The sequence below is a fragment of the Sciurus vulgaris genome, assembly GCF_902686455.1.
Source record: "Sciurus vulgaris genome assembly, chromosome: 9".
NCBI classification, from domain to species: domain Eukaryota; kingdom Metazoa; phylum Chordata; class Mammalia; order Rodentia; family Sciuridae; genus Sciurus; species Sciurus vulgaris.
Window position 1 is genome coordinate 66,897,158 of NC_136469.1, and position 20,774 is coordinate 66,917,931.

A 20,774-nucleotide genomic window follows, 5' to 3' on the forward strand; every position below is an offset into this window, starting at 1 on the left:
TCTAAAGAAGTTATACAAACTAAAACAGAAAGAGAAAGAGATGAAGATGAGTAAGATGGACCAGAATATCCAAGATCTGGGACAATATCAAATGGTATAACATGTACACAATTGGGAGCTCAGAGAAGAGCAATTGTTAGAAGAAACATTTTAACAGGTGATTAGGAATTTTACAAAATTAATGAAAGCCAAAAATCTGTCACACAAATGCCAATACAGGGAACTAACATAATATCATGCATAGGAGAAAAGTAAATGAAAAGAGGAAAATAAAATTATAATGTACAAAACCATCTATAGAAAAATATTGAACACAATCATCTAGAGAAAATATGGATAAGCTGCCAAAAATACAGGGCAAAAAAAAAAGTCCTAAAGCCAGAAAGTGTAGGTAAGAGGGGGACGGGAGGTCCGAGTACACAAAAGAACAAACTAAGTATTATACAGCATACTTTTAAAAATGTTTTTATTAGTGCATTATAGTTATACATATCAGTGGAGTTCATCTGGCATAATCATACATGCATGGAATATAATGTTCTTAATTTCAATCCTGAATACATATTTTTTCCCTCCTTTTCTCCTTTCCCCCTTCCTCTGTTCTACTGATCTTCCATTTATTTATATATATATATTTTTAAATTAGTACTTTATAGATGTACATAAAGGTGAAATTCACTGTTGTATATTCATATATGTAAAAAACACAATTTGGTCAATTTAATTCTACCCTTCCTCCCTTTTTATTTATTATTAGAAACTCTTCTCATATATTTTCAGGTCATAGCTAGGAAAGCCTGTAATCCCTTTGAGTTGATCTTTGTAAATGGTACAAAATAAAGGTCCAATTCCATTGTTTACTATGTGAATGCTGAGTTTTCACAGAGTCATTTCCCAAAGGAACTATCCTTTCCACCTTCATGTCTTATTGGCATCCTTCTCAAAGATCAATTAACATTATATGTGTGGGTTTATGTTTGGAATTTCTCTGCCATTTTATGAGTTTATGCATAGTTTTATGCCAATACCATTCTGTTTTGATTATGCATCTATATCTGTTTTGAACTCAGAAAGGGGTAAGCCTTTGTTTTTTTCTTCTTTCTCTGTTTGCGATCCAAAATTGTCTGTACTTCCATATGAACTTTAGTATTTTTTTTATATTTATGTAAAAAATACCTTTGGGATTTTTATAGGGATATAATTAACAGGGAAAGACAAAAGAAAACTAAAATGAGATATCACCTTACACATCTTATGACCATTTAAAAAAAATAACAAATGTTGAGGATGTGGAAAATTAGAACCCTTTTCACTCATGGTAGGAAAGTAGGTTGACAGATGGTATGGAAGACAGTATGGAATTCCCCAAAAAATTAAAAATAGAACTCATACATGATCCAGTAATTGCATTTCTGGATATTTATGCAAAAGAATTGAAATCAGAATTTTAAAGAAATATTTGACTATGTTCACTGCATCATTACTCCCATTTACCAAGAGGTAAAAACTGCCTAAATTTTCATGCACAAATTAATGGATAAAGAAAATGAGGTACTGACATACAATAGAATATTATGCAACAATAAAAAGATAGATCCTGCCATATGTTACAACCTGGGTGAATCTTGACGACATGCTAAGTGAAATAATCCACTCACAGAACAATACATTCTACGTGATTCTACTTACATGAGATATCTAAAGTATTCAAATTCATCAGAGCATAAAGTAAAACAGTGGTTCCCAGAGTCTGAGCAAAGGGAGTTGCAATCAAAGAAGTATAAAATTTAAGTCATATAAGATTAAAAAGTTCTTGAGATTTGCTGCACAAAAATTGCATTTATAGATTACAATACTGAACTGTAAAGTTAAAATTCTGTTGAAAGAGTAGACATTATGTATTTTTAATTCATTTTTAAAATCTATTACAGCATAATTCTTTTATAACTTGATCCATTAAAAAACAAATATATATATATATATATGTGAGTATGAGTTCTTCTGTGTTGACTACATTTTATGGTTAAGATAGTTAATCATATCATTCAATTTATCTTATATTTCCATGTGAGGTTTTCTAACTTAAGATTTAAAATAACAATAAAGTTAAAATGATTTCTAGTATATGCAATTATTTTTTTTCCTTTTTTCCCTTGTTGCCTTGGCTGAAATGAAATTCATAGTGATATACCATCCTCAAACACAGATCTTAACTCATAAAGTCACCATATTTTCTCTTTTTTGTGAAAGACTGTTGTTACCTTCATTCTATTTTTATATTAACCCCTCTTTCCCTTTCTCAATCTATATGTGTGTGTGTATGTGTGTGTGTGAGAGAGAGAGAGAGAGGCACTTCATATCATTTTTTGAAAGAGCAGAATATAAACAAATCTCAGCAAGCATAAATATTAATCTGATTTATATCAAATGAAAATAATGTTATTTTAAAGCTGTAAGCTTAATTATAATCCCTTATATGACAAACATATCAGAGGAACAATGTAAAAACTTCAATGGATATAAAATATGAGGCTTATGAAAGATGTACTCTTAAGTTTTTCTTTTTGTATTACAGACCCAAAGACGTGATATTATATTCATTGTATATTTTTTACTAAGTGTTTATAATGGAATGATAAAGGTTATTTTATTCTGTTCACAGAGTATATTTCATTTTTAAATGGTTAAAAGAATTTTTAAAGTTGATTTTTCTATTATAACTATATATGAAGTCTGAACTGATGGGTTGGTTAGTTTAGTCCAGTTGACACCTACAGATCAGAGGTGAATCACTCCAGTCTGAGTGTTAATGAGCTCACATAGCATAGTCTTCCTGATTGTTTTTGCAGCTTCCATCATTAGAGCCAACACTAGAAAGATTAAGTTTCAAATTAAAAATTCCACTTAATTTGAAACTTAGTCTATTATCTTATTCTAATTTAGTTTTCCAACATTAGGGCTTATTGTACCACATTCAACCAGGTTTGTTCTCTTCCAAATCTGACTCTGATTAAAATATTGAATTTCTCTGACTTCCAAAACCCTCACCATTTAGGATCTATTTGGAACCTTTAATCTTTCTAGAATTCTTCTCTTCTCTGAACACTCTATATAGATGTGGTCCTTAGTATTCAGAATCCCTCTTATTTACAGTGAGTAATAAAATGTATTACTATTGGGGTTTCTGGAGGTCAAAAACGTTTTATCTCTACTTTTTTTCTAATCACAGAGGGTCTGAAGGTGAAAGATTTCACAATGAAACAGCTTGTAGCAGGCATCGCCATGGCTTCATTGTAGCTCTGTCCTTTCAGTATTTGGCTCTAGATTATTTTGGGGGTCTTCAAGGACATGTTATGCTAGTTACCATCTTTGTGACTTTGGGTAAGTTGCTAAAACCTTCTGCATCTCAAATTCCCTCTATATAATGGAACAAATAACGGTTCTAACTTGCAGGCAGCTATGTGGATTGAACAAAGAAAGCAAATATGCTTATCTGGCACCTATTGAGTACTATACAATATCAAATACATTTATGATAAATGACTAAAAATATCAGGTTTAGCAATTATTGTCAGTCAAAATGATCTTTATCAGTCTGTAAATTTTATCTTTTTTTTCATGGATCTGCCTTGTTCTATCACAATGTGAAAAAAAACATTAATAAATTGGGGGAGGTCAGTTTTATGAGTTGGTTCATATGGGGAGAATCTTAATTTGTCATTTTCATAATTTTTCATATAGCAAATCAGAAAAGTTTACTAATGCAGGATTTAGCAATTATGCTTCTTATTGTGCTTTTTCCATTTTTACAGATTTCTTCACAAAAATATCTGAGCTAATCTGCAGCAGTATCGGGTGTGAAAGGAAACACCGATAGGGCTATCTTCTACTCCGCAATCTACAATTTATCTTTTCTGTTGCCAGTTTATCTTCCTATCCTTATCGCAGCCTGGAAGGAATCACAAACCCCTTGAATATGGTTTTCATTATTCTAACTTTAGTTTGGCAAACTAATTCACTTTTTATATTTGCTCGCTGAATATCTTATATTCCAAACATATGACCTGGCTTGGTAACCTCATTCAGAAATCTGATTGTTCCCTGTGTTTTGTGGTTGGTATCTCTGACCCAAGAGTTTACTCTAGCTTTGATCAGCCCAGTAATACTTATTCAGCAAGGAGAGCACTAGTGCCTTCTCCAACATAAATATTGATTAAATCTTGATAAAATAAACTGATTTAACAAGACTGCATCACTGGAAAAGGGGAAATCTGACTGAAAATATTCAACTGGCTTCTTATATAAAACCAAAATTCCTTGTCCAATTATAAGCTTGGATTTCTGATTGGCTATGTCAGTTAAGCATGTGTGTATATGTATCTTGTAACCTGTGAAAGCATTTCATGTGCAGATATATAAGACCTCACAGTACCACATTACTTTAATTTGGATTTCACAGGTTGTTCTATTAACAATGGAAAATTAATTTTTAAAACAATGATATTACATATAAGATTTAGGAAATAATAAAAATAAAGTTGAGAAACAAGATATTAATTCATGAATATTAGATATAAGAAGGTAATTAATTAACAAATCATTATCTTCCATTTGAATTCTTATGTTGTGCGTCTGTAGATTCTCTTAGCCAGAGACAGATTCATGATAAGAGACAACTGGATAAAAACATGCCCTGAGAAATGATTTTACAAGAGACTGTAAACAAACTAAAAAATAAACCTCTTATTCTGGCCTGAATTCATCTCTTATCTTAAGGAATGTGCATTTTAAATGGGAAGTTATTATGCTATCTGGAAGAGTGAAAATAACTATATTGAGAGTCAAGTCATATTCTTATTGTCCTCTGACCATTCAACAGTATCTTTCTAGGTAGGCAAGAAGGTATAAAAGCAGGAAAACAATTCAGCACTTCCAATTCACATACAAACTATTACCATTCCATTATATGAGCACTCATCCAGATCGAATACAGAGATAAGATAACTGTATCTGTTCTTTCCATCATTGGCCCAAATTAAAACAGTATTACTTCTCTGCTCTAGAAAGTTTAGGAATACAATACAGGATAAGAGAAAAATAAGAAGATTATAAAGATGTGTGAAATGAAAGATGGTTAACAATTCTCTCCAAAAATAGAGTGTGTACTTGTCAGTGCAGTTGTACAAATTCTGATTTACCATGTGTGTGTTGTTTATACATTCAGCCTAGCCTGATGATTTTAGAACTTTAACCCTGTATTCCACCAAAGCACTGAGACTAAACTTGCTGTTCCTGTCAGAATGTAATGCATAAGAGGTCAGAGAACTAGATATCAAAAAGAAATAGTTAAATTAGAAGTTTGGAAAGTTAGGGAAGATTTGGAATGGCAAGAGCTGACAATTCCTTCAGGGCTACTATGGGAAAGGAAGGGGAATCACTTAGCTAGGGAGCTCCAAGTAGAAGCAGTGGAGGAAATACTGCAAGGGTTTTAAAGTTCAAGAGAAGGAAAGGGGGATGGTAATGGGTTGAGTGGTGGCCCTGAAAAGAAAAACGGCATGGTATTGGTACCAAAATAGGCAGGTAGATCAATGGTACAGAATTGAGGACATGGACACAAACCCAAATAAATACAATTTTCTCATACTAGACAAAGGGGCCAAAAATATGCAATGGAGAAAAGATAGCCTCTTCAACAAATGGTGCTGGGAAAACTGGAAAACCATATGCAACAGAATGAAACTAAACCCCTATCTCTCACCCTGCACAAAACTCAACTCAAAATGGATCAAGGACCTCAGAATCAGACCAGAGACCCTGCATCTTATAGAAGAAAAAAGTAGGTCCAAATCTTCAACATGTCAGCTTAGGATCAAATTCCTTTACAGGACTTCCATAGCACAAGAAATAAAAGCAAGAATCAATAACTGGGATAGATTCAAACTAAAAAGCTTTCTCTCAGCAAAGGAAACTATCAGCAATGTGAAGAAAGAGCCTACAGAGTGGGAGAATATCTTTGCCAATCATACTTCAGATAGAGCACTAATTTCCAGAATCTATAAAGAACTCAAAAAACTCTACACCAAGAATACAAATAATCCAATCAACAAATGGGCTAAGGAAGAGAAACTTCACAGAAGATGTACAAGCAATCAACAGACATATGAAAAAATGTTCAACATCTCTAGTAATATGAGAAATGCAAACCAAAACCACCCTAAGATTCCATCTCACCCCAATTAGAATGGCGATTATCAAGAATACGAGCAACAACAGGTGTTGGCGAGGATGTGGGGAAAAAGGTACACTCATACATTGCTGGTGGGGCTGCAAATTAGTGCAGCCACTCTGGAAAGCAGTGTGGAGATTCCTCAGAAAGCTTGGAATGGAACCACCATTTGACCCAGCTATCCCACTCCTCAGCCTATACCCAAAGGATTTAAAATCAGCATACTACAGATGCAGCCACATCAATGTTCATAGCTGCTCAATTCACAATAACCAGATTGTGGAACCAACCTAAATGTCCTTCAATTGATGAATGGATAAAGAAACTGTGGTATTTATATACAATGGAATATTACTCAGCTATAAAGAATAATAAAATTATGGCATTTGCAGGCAAATGGATGAAATTGGAGAATATCATGCTAAGTGAGATAAGCCAATCTCAAAAATCCAAAGGATGAATGATCTCCCTGATCAGTGGATGATGACACACAGTGGGGGGATGGGAAGGAGGTAAGAATGGAGGAAAGAGGAACTGTGTAGAGGGAAAAGAGGGGTGGGAGGGGTGGGGGGGAGGAAAAAATAATGGAATGAATCAAACACTATTATCCTATGTAAAAGTATGACTACACAAATGGTATGCCTTTACTTCATGTACAAACAGAGAATAGTATGTATCCCATTTGTGTACATAAAAAATAAATTTAAAAAAAGAAAGTGTTGAATAACAAGGGTGAAAAAAATGAAAAATCCACATCCTAGTTTCTCTTACTTGTAGATGTTATGTTACATACAAAGAGTCCTTACAGACAAATAAGCATTGTGAGCTCATCAGATCATCATCATATCATCCATGCTGTTCTCATCAGATTATTCATGATGATACAAGTTTGTCCTAAATCCAGGGACAAATATCCTTACAAGAAAAAGAGATTTGAGATTTTGGTTTTTTTCAAAGGAGGCAATTTGAAGACAAAGTCTGAGATCAGAGTGATGTAGGCCACAAGTCAAGGATGGCAGCTTAGCTCTTAAAGGCAGGAAGGTCCAAGGATGGATACTCCCCAAGATCCCCTGTGAGAAAGGCAGACCTGCATAGTTTAGATTTTGGACTTAAACTCCGAAGACATATCGGAGAATATATTTCTGTTATTTTAACCAACAGATCCCTGGTAATTTCTTTATGGTACCTCAGGAAACACTCAAGCACTATGGCTAGAATGTGTACTTCACGGTTTTTCTGTGTTCTTAATGATAAACTTAGCCCATAGTTAGAAAACATATTTCCTACTAATGTGAGAAATGTGGAAATGTTTTCATATTTAAACACTATACTGACTCAACAAAACTATTATCTCATGTCCAATAAACTTATGAGAATTAAAATTTGATTAGGCCATATTTTGATTATCATAAACAACGATATTGACTGGAAGAAACTAGGTGAGTTAAATAGGAAGCCCCCCATTTCACTCACTTTCTACCTTATTCATTTACAGACCTTCATCCTTTCTGTTTCTTTTACTCTAATAAATTAATGATATTAAATCTATACTTTGTGGAACATAAGGAATATATGCATTTTTAACAAACATCATTATCATGTTCCTTTGGAAAACTAACCTTAGAATTTATTATGTAATGATTTAATAAGACTTTTATTTATCTAAATACTATATTAACCCACCCCAACAAATTTATGCCTTCCCATTCTCTCTCTAGTGTCCCCATAGTCTTGCTTATTCTCAAATACATTTCTAGTCAATTGAAGTTCACAGAAGGCTCCTCTCTCCAAATTGATTAATTTTTATTACTTGTTTGTCACTTGATTTATTTTATTCCTATTGATAAGTTTGCCTATGTCCTGATGCCAAAATAAAACTGAAGCTCTGAAGAGGTAACTTGTAAAAGCGGCACATCAGCCACATTTTTCAAAACCTGGCTCAGCTTTTTCATGTGAACTTAGGATAAGTTAATGAACTTATCTGTGTCTCGGAGCTCCAAATGCAAATTAGAATCATTACTATGGATAATAATAAACGGATAAAAAATAAAATGGATATTTTATAGTGTTCAATGCATTCATTTAAATGGTACCACACCTGGGATTGTATAAAAGTTCAGTACATATTTATTGATTGATTAATAGAGGTTTGAAAAACTACAAGTAAAAATATTTTGAAAACTTTCTTTAGGAAACTCAGACATTTTTCCATCCATATAACTGTAGTTGATAACAGAAGGTAATAAATAATTACATCGAAATATGGAACACTAAATCCATTATTAGCAGACTAGCAGGTCTTGTTTGGCTTCCTAACTTCTTGTTTTGTTTTTGCGGTGCTGGGGATTGAACCTAGGACCTTGTGCTTGCAAGGCAAACACTCTACCGACTGAGCTATCTCCCCAGCCCCTACTTCTTAATAACCTTAAAATTCTTTCCACAGCTTGCACAGCCTAAACCTGAAAGACATACATTAATCTGACACCATAATTATATACCAGTGTAATGTTTTCCCTCCATTAAATTTCCTCTGGAATCACTACACTGTTAAATAAATATTGGTCAATAACCACAGATAATCAAGATTATTTTGTCTTTTCAAAGTATTTCATGGTTCACATGAGACACCTTCTTTGTAATACATTTTGCATTGTGATGATTCTCACATCACACTGAGATGAGAAAAACAGGTATACTCTGGAACAAATACCCAACAAAGGAAATTGATATAGCTTGTGTAGCCATAGAGATATCTATCACTTTGGCCTTAGAAGATTAGTATATATCCATGCAAAGCACTCCTGTGACTGCTCCCATCTAGAGTTAACCAGTATTAGCAAATATTTCAGCTAGGAAAAATAAACAGAATATTAATCTCAAAATGTGAACCCTATTATTGGTAGTGGAGAACAGAAGGAGGAGAATGTCTTCAAAGATGAGATTAAAAAAAAAAAAAAAAAACTATAGGAAAAAAAAGGATAAGATAGATTTGTTAGAAATGAGTCCAAGTCAAGCCATCTATACAAGATTGTAGAACCTTATCAGAGTATGTTGATTAAAACTATTTCATACTTTCCCCTTGGCAACTCAGGTGGAAAAGAACTTGTTCTCAATGGCCATCAGGTGGTTCACAACAGTAATCCAATCAGCTCTGGAGGCTGAGGCAGAGGATTTCAATCCAAAGCCAGACTCAGTAAAAGTGAAGCACTAATTAACACAGTGAGACCCTGCCTCTAAATAAAATACAAAATAGGGCTGGGGATGTGACTCAGTAGCCAAGTGACCATGAGCTCAATTGCTGGTACTCCCCACCAAAAAAGGAAACGCGAAGAATCTGATCAAATGAAAGGGTTTCAAAATAAATGTGAACACAGAGTTCCACAGTGTTAAAAAAAATTAAATAAAATGCATGATCAATTTTATGGTGATGTTTAAAAGACAAGGTTAATTTGCATAAGTTATATATTAAGAATTTCAAGTCATACCTGAATTAAAAAGTATAATTAAAATTTAATCTTACAAGAATCAAGCAATGGATGCCTTTTCAGGAATAAAGTTTAGAAAATTAAAATCCATTTGATAGAGTTGTAAAGCTCCTAGCTGCTTCTAAACACAGATTAAAAATTTTTCATGATGCTCTATAATCCATAATAAACTTACATTATAAAAATTTTAGTTGTATGTTAAGCTTGAGCAGCAAAGACAAACAAAACGTTATATGAAATACACAACTGAGTGATGGTTAAAAAAATACAAAGTTAGTGTAATTGCAACATGGTAGAGAATGTGATGGTATACTATTAGGTGGGACATAATCATTTTTTGAAATTATTAAGATTAATTTTACAAGGCTGTTTCTAAAGTCGATTATATCAATGTATATATATTTTAGTATACACATTTCCAGGCATACTGTTCTTTAAAATTAAACTTATACTAAGAACACATTTTTCAGCATCTGTGTATATTTGTGTTATAGTTCATGTGTATTTCTATATGAACTTTAATGGATTAATTTTAAAATAAACTCAATTTACAGATTTTTCTTAAATTATATATTATAACCAAAACATAGCCCAAGGTATTTATGACACTTCAGGAAGAGTCAAAATAGATATGTGTGTTTATGTTCATCTGCCCCAGAAGGTTACAGTGATAAATGGTAAGTGGGATGCATGAATTCACATATTAAAGGTAGTCAACTATAAACTGACACAATCAAGCATACTGTCTCTGGCTCAGTAAGCACAGAAATAGTATTTGGAGAACTTAGAGTGAACCATGACTGTATACCAAACACTGGGTCACCGAAAACTCTATCTTTGAAATTCAAAGACATGTCTGTCCATTTATTCAAAACTAAATGACTTGGTTTTAGATTCAGATTACAACTCTCTAGGCAGTGATTCTAAGATAAAATTAGACAATGAGAACTTAAGCATCTTAATACATGGACAAACGCTATTTAGCAAAGCAAAGCAAATTAGAATTTTAAAAAATACTGTGCTACAATTTTTTCTAGTGTCTGAACTACTATACTTCTATGCCTAAAGGATTAAAGTGTATGTTTATACATATAGCAATACTAATCTCTCCCTCCCTCTCTTTCTCTCTCTCTCTCTCTCTCTCTCTCTCTCTCGCTGTGTGTCTCTCTCAAGGTAATAAATCAAATAACTGAGCAATCTCTGTATTTGCAAGGGTCCCCTACACATACAATCAGAGGGTTTTAATTGGTCACCTTTCATTCAATCTGCTTTGGATCACCCCAGTCCTCAAAAAGCACATATTACTTCAGCTTTTTTAGGCTTAAAAACATGAGATTGAAAAAGCATATTTTCATTCATTGATGAATTTTTTAAACTCCATCATTATACATCACATTTTAAATATCCATATTTCACTACAAATTGTGAGAATAATTATATATAATCTTCATAACATATATATATATATAATCCTTTTCAGATACAGTTTTAAATGCTACATTACTTAGAAAAATCTACTGAATTTTTTCCTATAACAATGGTTTTAAAATAAGAAGATTCTGAAATTTATATAAAATGTTTTTGTCCTTAATAAAATACTTTATAAAATTCTAATTATTTTTACAAGTGAAACAGATTAGACAAGAAAAACAATACACTATTCAAGATAGCTAACCATATACAGCTTTATTCAAAATACTATAAAATTTTAATAGCTGCATGGTTTATTTTTTTATTGTAAACAAATGGGATACATGTTGTTTCTCTGTACATGGCGCAAAGGCATACCATTTGTGTAATCATAAATTTACACAGAGAAATGTTGTTTGATTCATTCTGTTATTTTTTCCCTTCCCCCCACCACTCCCACCCCTCTTTACCCTCTATACAGTGCTTCCTTCCTCCATATTTGCCCCCCTCCCTAACCCTAACTCTAACCCTAACACTAACCCTTCCCTCCCCCCCATTATGTGTCATCCTCCACTTATTAGCGATATCATTCGTCCTTTGGCTTTTTGAGATTGGCTTATCTCACTTAGCATGATATTCTCCAGTTTCATCCATTTGCCTGCAAATGCCATAATTTTATTATTCTTTATGGCTGAGTAATATTCCATTGTATATATATACCACAGTTTCTTTATCCACTCATCAATTGAAGGGCATCTAGGTTAGTTCCACAGTCTGGCTATTGTGAATTGAGCAGCTATGAACATTGATGTGGCTGTATCTCTGTAGTATGCTGATTTTAAGTCCTTTGGGTATAGGCCAAGGAGTGGGATAGCTGGGTCAAATGGAGGGTCCATTCCAAGTTTTCTAAGGAATCTCCACACTGCTTTCCAGAGTGGCTGCACTAATTTGCAGCTCCACCAGCAATGTATGAGTGTACCTTTCTCCCCCCATCCTCGCCAACACCTGTTGTTGCTCGTATTCTTGATAATCACCATTCTAATTGGGGTGAGATGGAATCTTAGGGTGGTTTTTAGACATACAACACTATTGTGCCACAGTTTCCTCCTCTACAGATACCCAAGAACATACGACATTGAAATGGTCTGATGTTTAACTAACGAAGTACTTATAAACATTTGCAATAACATCCTATGTATAATGCAAATAAGCACTGACTTTATGTATATTTTATGTATTTTTTAATGTTCAATGCAGTCTTTATTTGCCATGTTTTGGGGAATGACTAGTTCCAATTTTTTAATTGGTTCTTTGGAGTTATACATGACAGTAGAATCTGTTTGATATATTTATACAAGCATGAAATATATCTTATTCTAATTAGGATCCCAGTCTTGTGGATGAACATGTTGGGGAGATTCACTGTGGTATATTCATATACTTACATAGGAAAGTTAAGTAAGATTCATTCCACTGTCTGTAATATTTCTATCCCCACTCCCTTCCCTTTATTCTCCTTTGTCTAATCCACTGAACTTCTATTCTTCCTCCACCTTGTTGTTTGTTAATGTCCACATATCAATGAGACCATTGCTTTTTTTTTTTTTTTTTTTTTTTTTTGGCTTATTTCACTGTGCATGGTAGCCTCCAGATCTTTCAATTTACTGCCAAATGTCATAAAGTCATTCTTTATGGCTGAGTAATATTCCATTGTGTATGTATATCATATTTTCTTTATCCACTTATCTGTTGAAGGGCACTTAGTTTGGTTCCATAGCTTAACTATAGTAAATTATGCTGTGTCACTGTAATATGCTGCTTTTAAGTCCTTTGGAAATATACTGAAGATTGGGATAACTGGGTGAAACAACGGTTCCATTCCTAGTTTTTTGAGGAAACTCCATACTGCTTTCCAGAGTTGCTGCACTAATTGGCAGTCAGTCCCATCAACAATGTATGAGTGTACCCATAGCACCACATCCTTGCCAACATTTATTGTTACTTATATTCTTGATAAATTCTGTTCTGGTTGGAGTGAGATGAAATCCCCTGTAGTTTTAATTTGCATTTCTCTAAGTACTAGAGAGGTTGAACATTTTTTCATATATTTGTTGACCATTCATATTTCTTCTTTTCAGAAGTTTCTGTTTAATTCCTTTGCCCATTTATTGATTGGGTTATTTGGGGAGTTTTTTTGATGTTAAGCTTTTTGATTTTTTGTATGTCCTGGAAATTAATGCCCTACCTGAGGTGCACATGTCAAATATTTTCTCCCATTCTGTAGGCTCTCTTTCATGTTCTTGATTATTTCCTTTACTGTGAAGAAGCTTTTTAATCTGACACCATCCCATTTATTGAGTTTTGATTTTACTTCTTGCACTTCAGGAGTCTTGTTAAGAAAGTCAGTTCCTAAGCCAACATGTTGGAGTGTTGGCCCTATATTTTCTTCTAGAAGGTTCAGGGTTTTTGATCTAATACCTAGGTCTCAAAGGAGTAGCAAATCTGAAATTTGCTGAGTATAGAGCTTAGACATGATTACACACATGAGGGTAATTGTGTGAGGCAATTAATATGTTAATTAGCATAATCTTTTGATAATGCATAAATATATGAAAAAAATCATGTGGTATATTTTGAATGTATACACTTTTTGCTTGTCCATCATACTTTAATAAATCCTAGAAAAACATTAAAAATTATCATCAGAAACAAATAAAATTATACATGGAAAATTCAACCATCTCTCTTAAAAATTGATAAAACAAGTATAATGAAACTCCATAAGAATATAAAGTACAGCAATACTATCACCCCACCTAAAAGTATTGACAATTATAGAACAAAATAACTATTGTGCAGAACATATTTCAGGATGATTCAGAATTTATGCCAAGATATTTACTTTATTCAGAGTGCTAAAATGATAGGAACACTTAAATGAAAATGACATCTACATAAAACACACAGCAAACACTACAGTTAAAGGTGAAGAATTAATAGCTTACAATAACAATCAACAAATTACTGATACAACAGAGAAATTACTATTAAGATTAGAACCAAGTCAAAATTTTCTACTCTTACCGCTTCTATTCAACATTGTCCTAGAAGTATTATGGAGTATATTAAGTAAGAATTACAATAAATATAAGTCATCCAAAATTTAAGAAGTAAAAGTATCTTTTTTGTTAGGTAAATACGCTGTCTGTGAAAGCAATCTACAAAACAATCTACATAAATGCCTCATGAGGACTAGAGGTACCGATTAATGGTAACCATTAGCTTAGTATGAGTGAGGCCCTGGGATCAAATGCTGGCACTGCAGAAATAAAAAAATAAAAATAAAGCAAATAAAGCAACAGAGGTAAAAACTTTTTCAAGTTTTCAGGATACAAAATCAAATACATGAAATATACAAGGAAGTTAATGAAAAAGAATAGAGAATCAAAATATCAACCCCAAAACACATATCCAATTGATATTTGATAAAAGTGTAAAGGCAATGTGAAGCCAACACAGTCTTTCCACAAACAGAGCTGGATATCCATATGTTAAAAAAATTGCACTTTGAACCATACCTCTCACCATATGAAAAGCAAATCAAATAATTCAGATCTAAGTATAAAATTTCTACAAGAAAATTGTTGGGTCTTCAAGATAGTCAAAAATTTTATGAACACCAAGACAAATTAAAAACCCATTAAATTTTTAGTGCTTCATCATAATTAAAAACTTCTGCTCTTCCAAAGACAATGTTAAGCTGCAAATTGGGGAGAAAGTACATGTAAATTATGTATCCCATAATAGTATTGTTTCCAGAAGAATAAAAGAAAGAAAGCAATGTTAATCTTTCAATAATAAGAAAACAAGCAACCTAATTTTAAAAGGAAAAACCTTGAACAGACATTTCAACAGTGAATAAATATACATGAAAATACATGAGAAGATGTTCAACATTCTTATTTATTAGAAATATGCAAAATAATACACCATGAGATACCACAATGTACCTATTATAATGTCTAAAATGTAAAGACTGACCACATCAAGTATTGTGAAGCAATTGGATCTCTCATATATCCTGAATGTGAAAATAAAGTGGAAATTTGGAAAACAATGTGATACTTATTTAATGAGTTAAACATATATCATCCAAATGAACCAGTTATATTCCACTCCTTATTACAAAAATACATATCCATACATACTAAAGCCTGAAAACAAATTTTCATAGCAGCTGTATTTGTAACAGCCCAAAACAGGAAGTAACACAAATACTCAGTGGAATAAAACTTAGCAATTAAAATCAATAAATTACAGATACACACAAAAGTTGGATGAATTCCAAAATAATTCCACTGAGTTAGAGAAGCAAGACTAATAATCAAGTATGTGTTCTATGATTTCATTTGTATACGTCTGCATAAAACACAAACTAAGTTATAAAATCATGTTCACCTGGGGATGAAGTTACAGTCAGGAAGTACAGGAGACTGGATTTTAAAAAGACACAAGAGGATTTAATGGGGGGAGGGTGTGATAATTCCTTTAATTGTGTTTAAGAGTTTGTGATTACATACATGCCAACGTTTTTCAAAATGTACCATTTAAATATGTATAGTTTATTGTATCTTAATTATAATACGATAAATCTATTAAAATGCATATGTAGATTATTTGGCTTGTCTCATTGGACACTAACCACTATTATAAATAATGTTTCCACTTAGAGGTTGAAGTTGCAGCTCAGTGGTAGAACACTTGCCTAGCACTGTGAGGCACTGGGTTTGATACTCAGCACCACAATAAATAAATAAATTAAATAAAGGTATTGTGTCCATCTACAACTAAAAAAAATTTTTTTAATTTAAAAAAATAGAATTAAAAAATAATGTTTCCATTTGGAGTTGAAAAGCAAGAATTTTGCTACCATCTTTACATCAGGCAGCATGGTATGGGAGAAAACATAATGGGAAAAAGAATTAGGAGATTTGAGTTCTACTTTGGATTTTGTAATGACTGGCTCACCAACAGCCTAACTGCTCAGGTCTTCAGTGTACTTAATTATAAAGGAAAGCATTGTACAAGGCCAGTGGTCCTCAAACTTGTTTTTAGTCATGCAATAATCAGGGTGTTAATATTGGAGGCGGTGACTGATAGAACTGAAGGATGCCCAACAGAATGCAAAATAATAATGATGACAACAGTGATCTTTTCTGCACACCAATAATTCAGAACATTTTCTAAATGACCACACTTAGCTTGCCATTTCCTTGGCTTTTCCACTTCTCCATTTGCCCTTACTTTGCTCTCTTATGCACAAGAGGTAAAGTTCATCTGTGTTCCAGAAAATATGAGACGTTTCCTTGAAACTGGCTTGACCTTACCATTATATTTACCACTTATTGTCAGTATTTGTACCTGAACTTAAAACAAAACACAAAGACTACTTCAGTTGTTCCACTAATTCATTTTATAGAGGGTGTTAGCAAAATTAAAACATAAGTTACTCAAAACTGGACAGCATTCCTGTGATACAGTTAATACCAGTGTATTAAACAATTTCTAGTAGTACTCTGTTAAGAGTACTACTTTTTGATCTGTTAAATGGGAAAAATCATATATATCATTCAGCCTTCCTTTGTTCAGGAGAGTAATGTGTACATACTTAGCTGAGCCATGGCTAACAAACAGTAAATGTAAATTCTGCTAACATATGAGACACTTATAGTTTTATGTCCCCAGACATTACTCAGAGGTAATAATTGTGAAATGTTTTTGTGAATTCTCACTTAGAGCACTTTTCCTGTTTTCAGTGCATTTCAGATTGGGAAAACACGTTAGCTCTTGATTAAGTTGCTGCAAATGTTTCTAAGAATTCCAGCCAATTCCTTATCCTAGGAAGATTTTATTAAAGCATAGTCTATATCAAAAGCACAAGACTTTCTTTGACATTATTGAAATAAAATTTTACCCCTCATTTTCAGAGACAAGTAAAAGATCCTATCCTTTTGAGTGGCATTATTTTTTTTAATAAAAATTTTGAAAAATGGGGTCCAAATTGTCTTTTTTATTAGTGGTTAAAATTAAAGTGAAAAATGTTTGACTCTATGCCGATCTAAATTATTTTAAGTTCTTTTGAATATTTTCTTTGGGATCTTTATTTTTTAGCTGATAAGATAAAAGAGAACTTCAACATGCCTGAAAAATCTTCTAACTCAGATTTCATATCCAATTAGAGCTTAAATTCTTTAGTATGGAAACTTTTAAAATCCCAATGAGAGTATATCTTCTTCTGTTCTCTTATTTGGGTTAAAAAATGACATCTCTTTTTAGAAATGTATCCCAAGCAAAATTTTAATATGATGTACCTATTCTTTCAGGAAAATTTGGAATATAATTAAGACAAAAGATTCTGTGTATGTATAGTGAGTAGTATCTAGGCAATAAAGAAACGAATGCCTCTTTTGTTCATGTAATTATGATTTTCAACATATTATTAAATTCATTTACACATTTAATACCATGAAAATATTATGAAAGAAATTGTTTCACTTTGATTAAACCTCCTCATTTTCATTTCATTATCTACAAATATCCCTCATCAATTCCTAATCATGTCTTTAAGTAAATTAAAATTTATGACCTAGAAGTTAACTGATTTGTGGTTAGTCTCCAATATATTTTTGTTGTGGCTCATGTTTTTTGTTTAATTTATTTAGCTTTCCTGTTTGTTTATACATTTTTCCTATGACTCTCCTCCTGATCCTGTATCTATGACTCTAAATCTTTTAATGAAAAAACAATCTTTCAATCCTGCATAATAGTTTTTAAAAACAGAACACAGAACTCAAAGGGAAAAGTTTATCTCATAATTAGTTTTCCTAATGGGCTAATGTACCTTAATAATGATTAAAGATTTTTAGATGATGAAATTTCTTAAGGACCTTAAGTAATATGATTAACAATAAAATGAATCATTTTTGAAAAAATTTTAAAACAGTGAAAGCAACAATTGTTTGGAAATGAAGACATACCATGGAGCTGATCAACTTCTACTCAAAAAAGTATGTGGTGTTTCTAAATAGTGTATTTGATGTTTCTAAATAGGTAAAACCCTAATCAATAGTGAAACTCTCTTTTGTCTCCACTTTGACTACTTCAACAACCTTGTACTTGAGTTCAATTCTCCCAATTAAAATTTACTACATCATTCATGTTAGTGTTGTCTATCTCTAACAGGCACATCTTCATGTTATTACACAACCTAAAGTTATGTTACTGCCTTCAATCCAGTAAGTAAATACCTGCTAACATCTCATAGCTTAGCTCAGGCACATCACATCTATGAAAGCTTGTCTAATATTCCTCAAGAGTGAAACTCCAGGAAGAGGAGGCTAGTTGCTCTGTCCAAAGGCACAGACGTGCAGATCACTTGCTTATGTTTGCCTCCCTCTATCTTACTAATAGTTCCTCAAGGACAAAACCATCTTATTTAAACTAATGTTTTTGGTTCCATATCAAAGATGACATGAAATAGGTGACTTGAAGTTATTATTTATAAAAGAAAATGAGCAGCACAATGGTTTAAAAAGTGAGGGTTTTATTAACCATTCCACCTAGTATGGATAAAAAGTGATGCAGCCGCTGGTGTGATTCTACATCAAGTACAACCAGAAGAGTAAGTTATACTCCATTTATGTATGACATGTCAAAATGCATTCTACTGTCATGTATAACTAATTAGAACAAAAAAGTGACACAGACTGGTTTTTTTACAACTTCACATATATACACATTTTTCATAATCCAGTTTTTCTTTGGACAAAATTTTCATATACTTGTAGTTACTTTACCTTTCACATGATTAAATCAGTTTAACATAAACATTCCTCACTGCTCATTTCCATACTATGGTTAAAGGGCCTCCAATATATTATTTATTCATGATAATAACTCGGTAAATTTTAAGTCTAGTTTCGATTTCCTCTGTTCTCACTGTATTAATTCCCAATCTGGTAATTGGGTAATTTTCAGTTCCTCCTAGTCTGTTCTCCCCTTGCTCCAGCCATACACACAAACACATTCATATTTTGTCATAGAAAGCAAAGCAAAAAAAATAGGGAATATTTCTAATATAGTTTCATATACACATTAGAGTGAAATTCAAAGCATTAAAGTTCTCATCTGGCAGCGTACTCTCTTTACATACTATTATATACCATCTCAATCTTTCAGACTAGATTATAATTTTCCAAATGGAAAATTTAGTGAAGTTGCTTACTAGTGAAGTATAATACTTTAAAAAGTATTTAAGTCTCTGAAAATTATGATATGTTTTTAGAAACACATGTATACACCTCTATATGATCTAGTTGTTTTTCAACATTTTTAAAAATCAAAGTTATAAAAATATGATTAAGAAAATAATTAATATTTAATAGCTGTTTTTATTTTTCGAGGAGATAAAATAAAATAAATAAAGTACTAGGTTGCTTTCTAGTGCTAAGTATGGTTGGTATTTTACATAAAATGGAAATAGTCAAATTTGGGATATCAATATCAAATTATCTTTAATAGTAGTAATCTTATAATTGAATGAATATACCTATTTTAAGAATTATTAATAATTAAGGTTAAAAACAATTTTATTCTCTTTCTGCATAGTCAACACAAAGAGTAATGTGGTATCTACTTTCCCTTTATACAAAATAAGGAATTCTCACTAGGTAGTATATTTATGTACATACCTGAAGAGCATTTTTATATCACCTTCTAACTGAGCCATGCTGTTACAATTTGGATATAAGGTGTCTCCAAAATTTCCATTTAAAGCAGGAATATTCAGAGGTAAAACAATGGCATTATGAGAGCTGTAACCAATAAGTCCATCCTACTTCAAATGGACTGACAGGGTGGGCCATAACTGTAGACAGATGGGGCATGCCTCAGGAGGTGGGTTATGGAGGCTTGTGCTGGAATGGCACTTTTTATCTTTGACCCTTCCATTCTCCCTTGTTCTCTACTTCCTATCTGAGCAGATTTTCATTGCTGGGCCTTCCTTCCTCCATGATATGCTGCCTCACCTTGGGCCAGAGCAATGGAGTCCACCATCTATGTACTGAAACCTCTGAATTCATGAGGCCCCAAAAAACCTTTCCTCCTCTAATTTGTTCTTTATGGTATTTTGGTCACAGAGATAAAAAAAAGCTAACAAAAACAAATGCAATACATTCTGCAAGTAAAGTACTTAAATAAATAACTCATTTATACACACAATTTGGAGAGTCAAGAATAAATTATAGAAGCTAAATAACCTACCTAGTCTAAAAGGAAAACATATAAAGAAAAAAGGAACAGAAGATGGGAGAAAAAAAATAGAAAATGACAATAGAGGCAGAAATCCGAATGAAAATTGCAAAATGGAAAGAAAATATGGACTAATTATAGAAATATCAAAATAGTTTTAAGTTCATACAAAACTAGCAGGAAATGAAAATCTAAATTATGAAATTAACATACAATGTATACATGTGTGAAAACATCACATGGAACCACATTAACATGTATGATTTTGTTTTTATGTATCAATTAAAAATAATTTTAATTTAAATTAAAAATAATAATGACACAGTTGGAATAAGTGGTGTCCC

The 20,774-nt window shown here is 32.4% G+C and overlaps 1 protein-coding gene across 5 annotated transcripts in view; it reads right to left on the reverse strand.

Moving 5' to 3' along the window:
- Positions 1 to 20,774, reverse strand: part of GRID2 (glutamate ionotropic receptor delta type subunit 2) — a 1,449,748-nt gene that overhangs the window by 1,284,106 nt on the left and 144,868 nt on the right. The window lies entirely within an intron of this gene.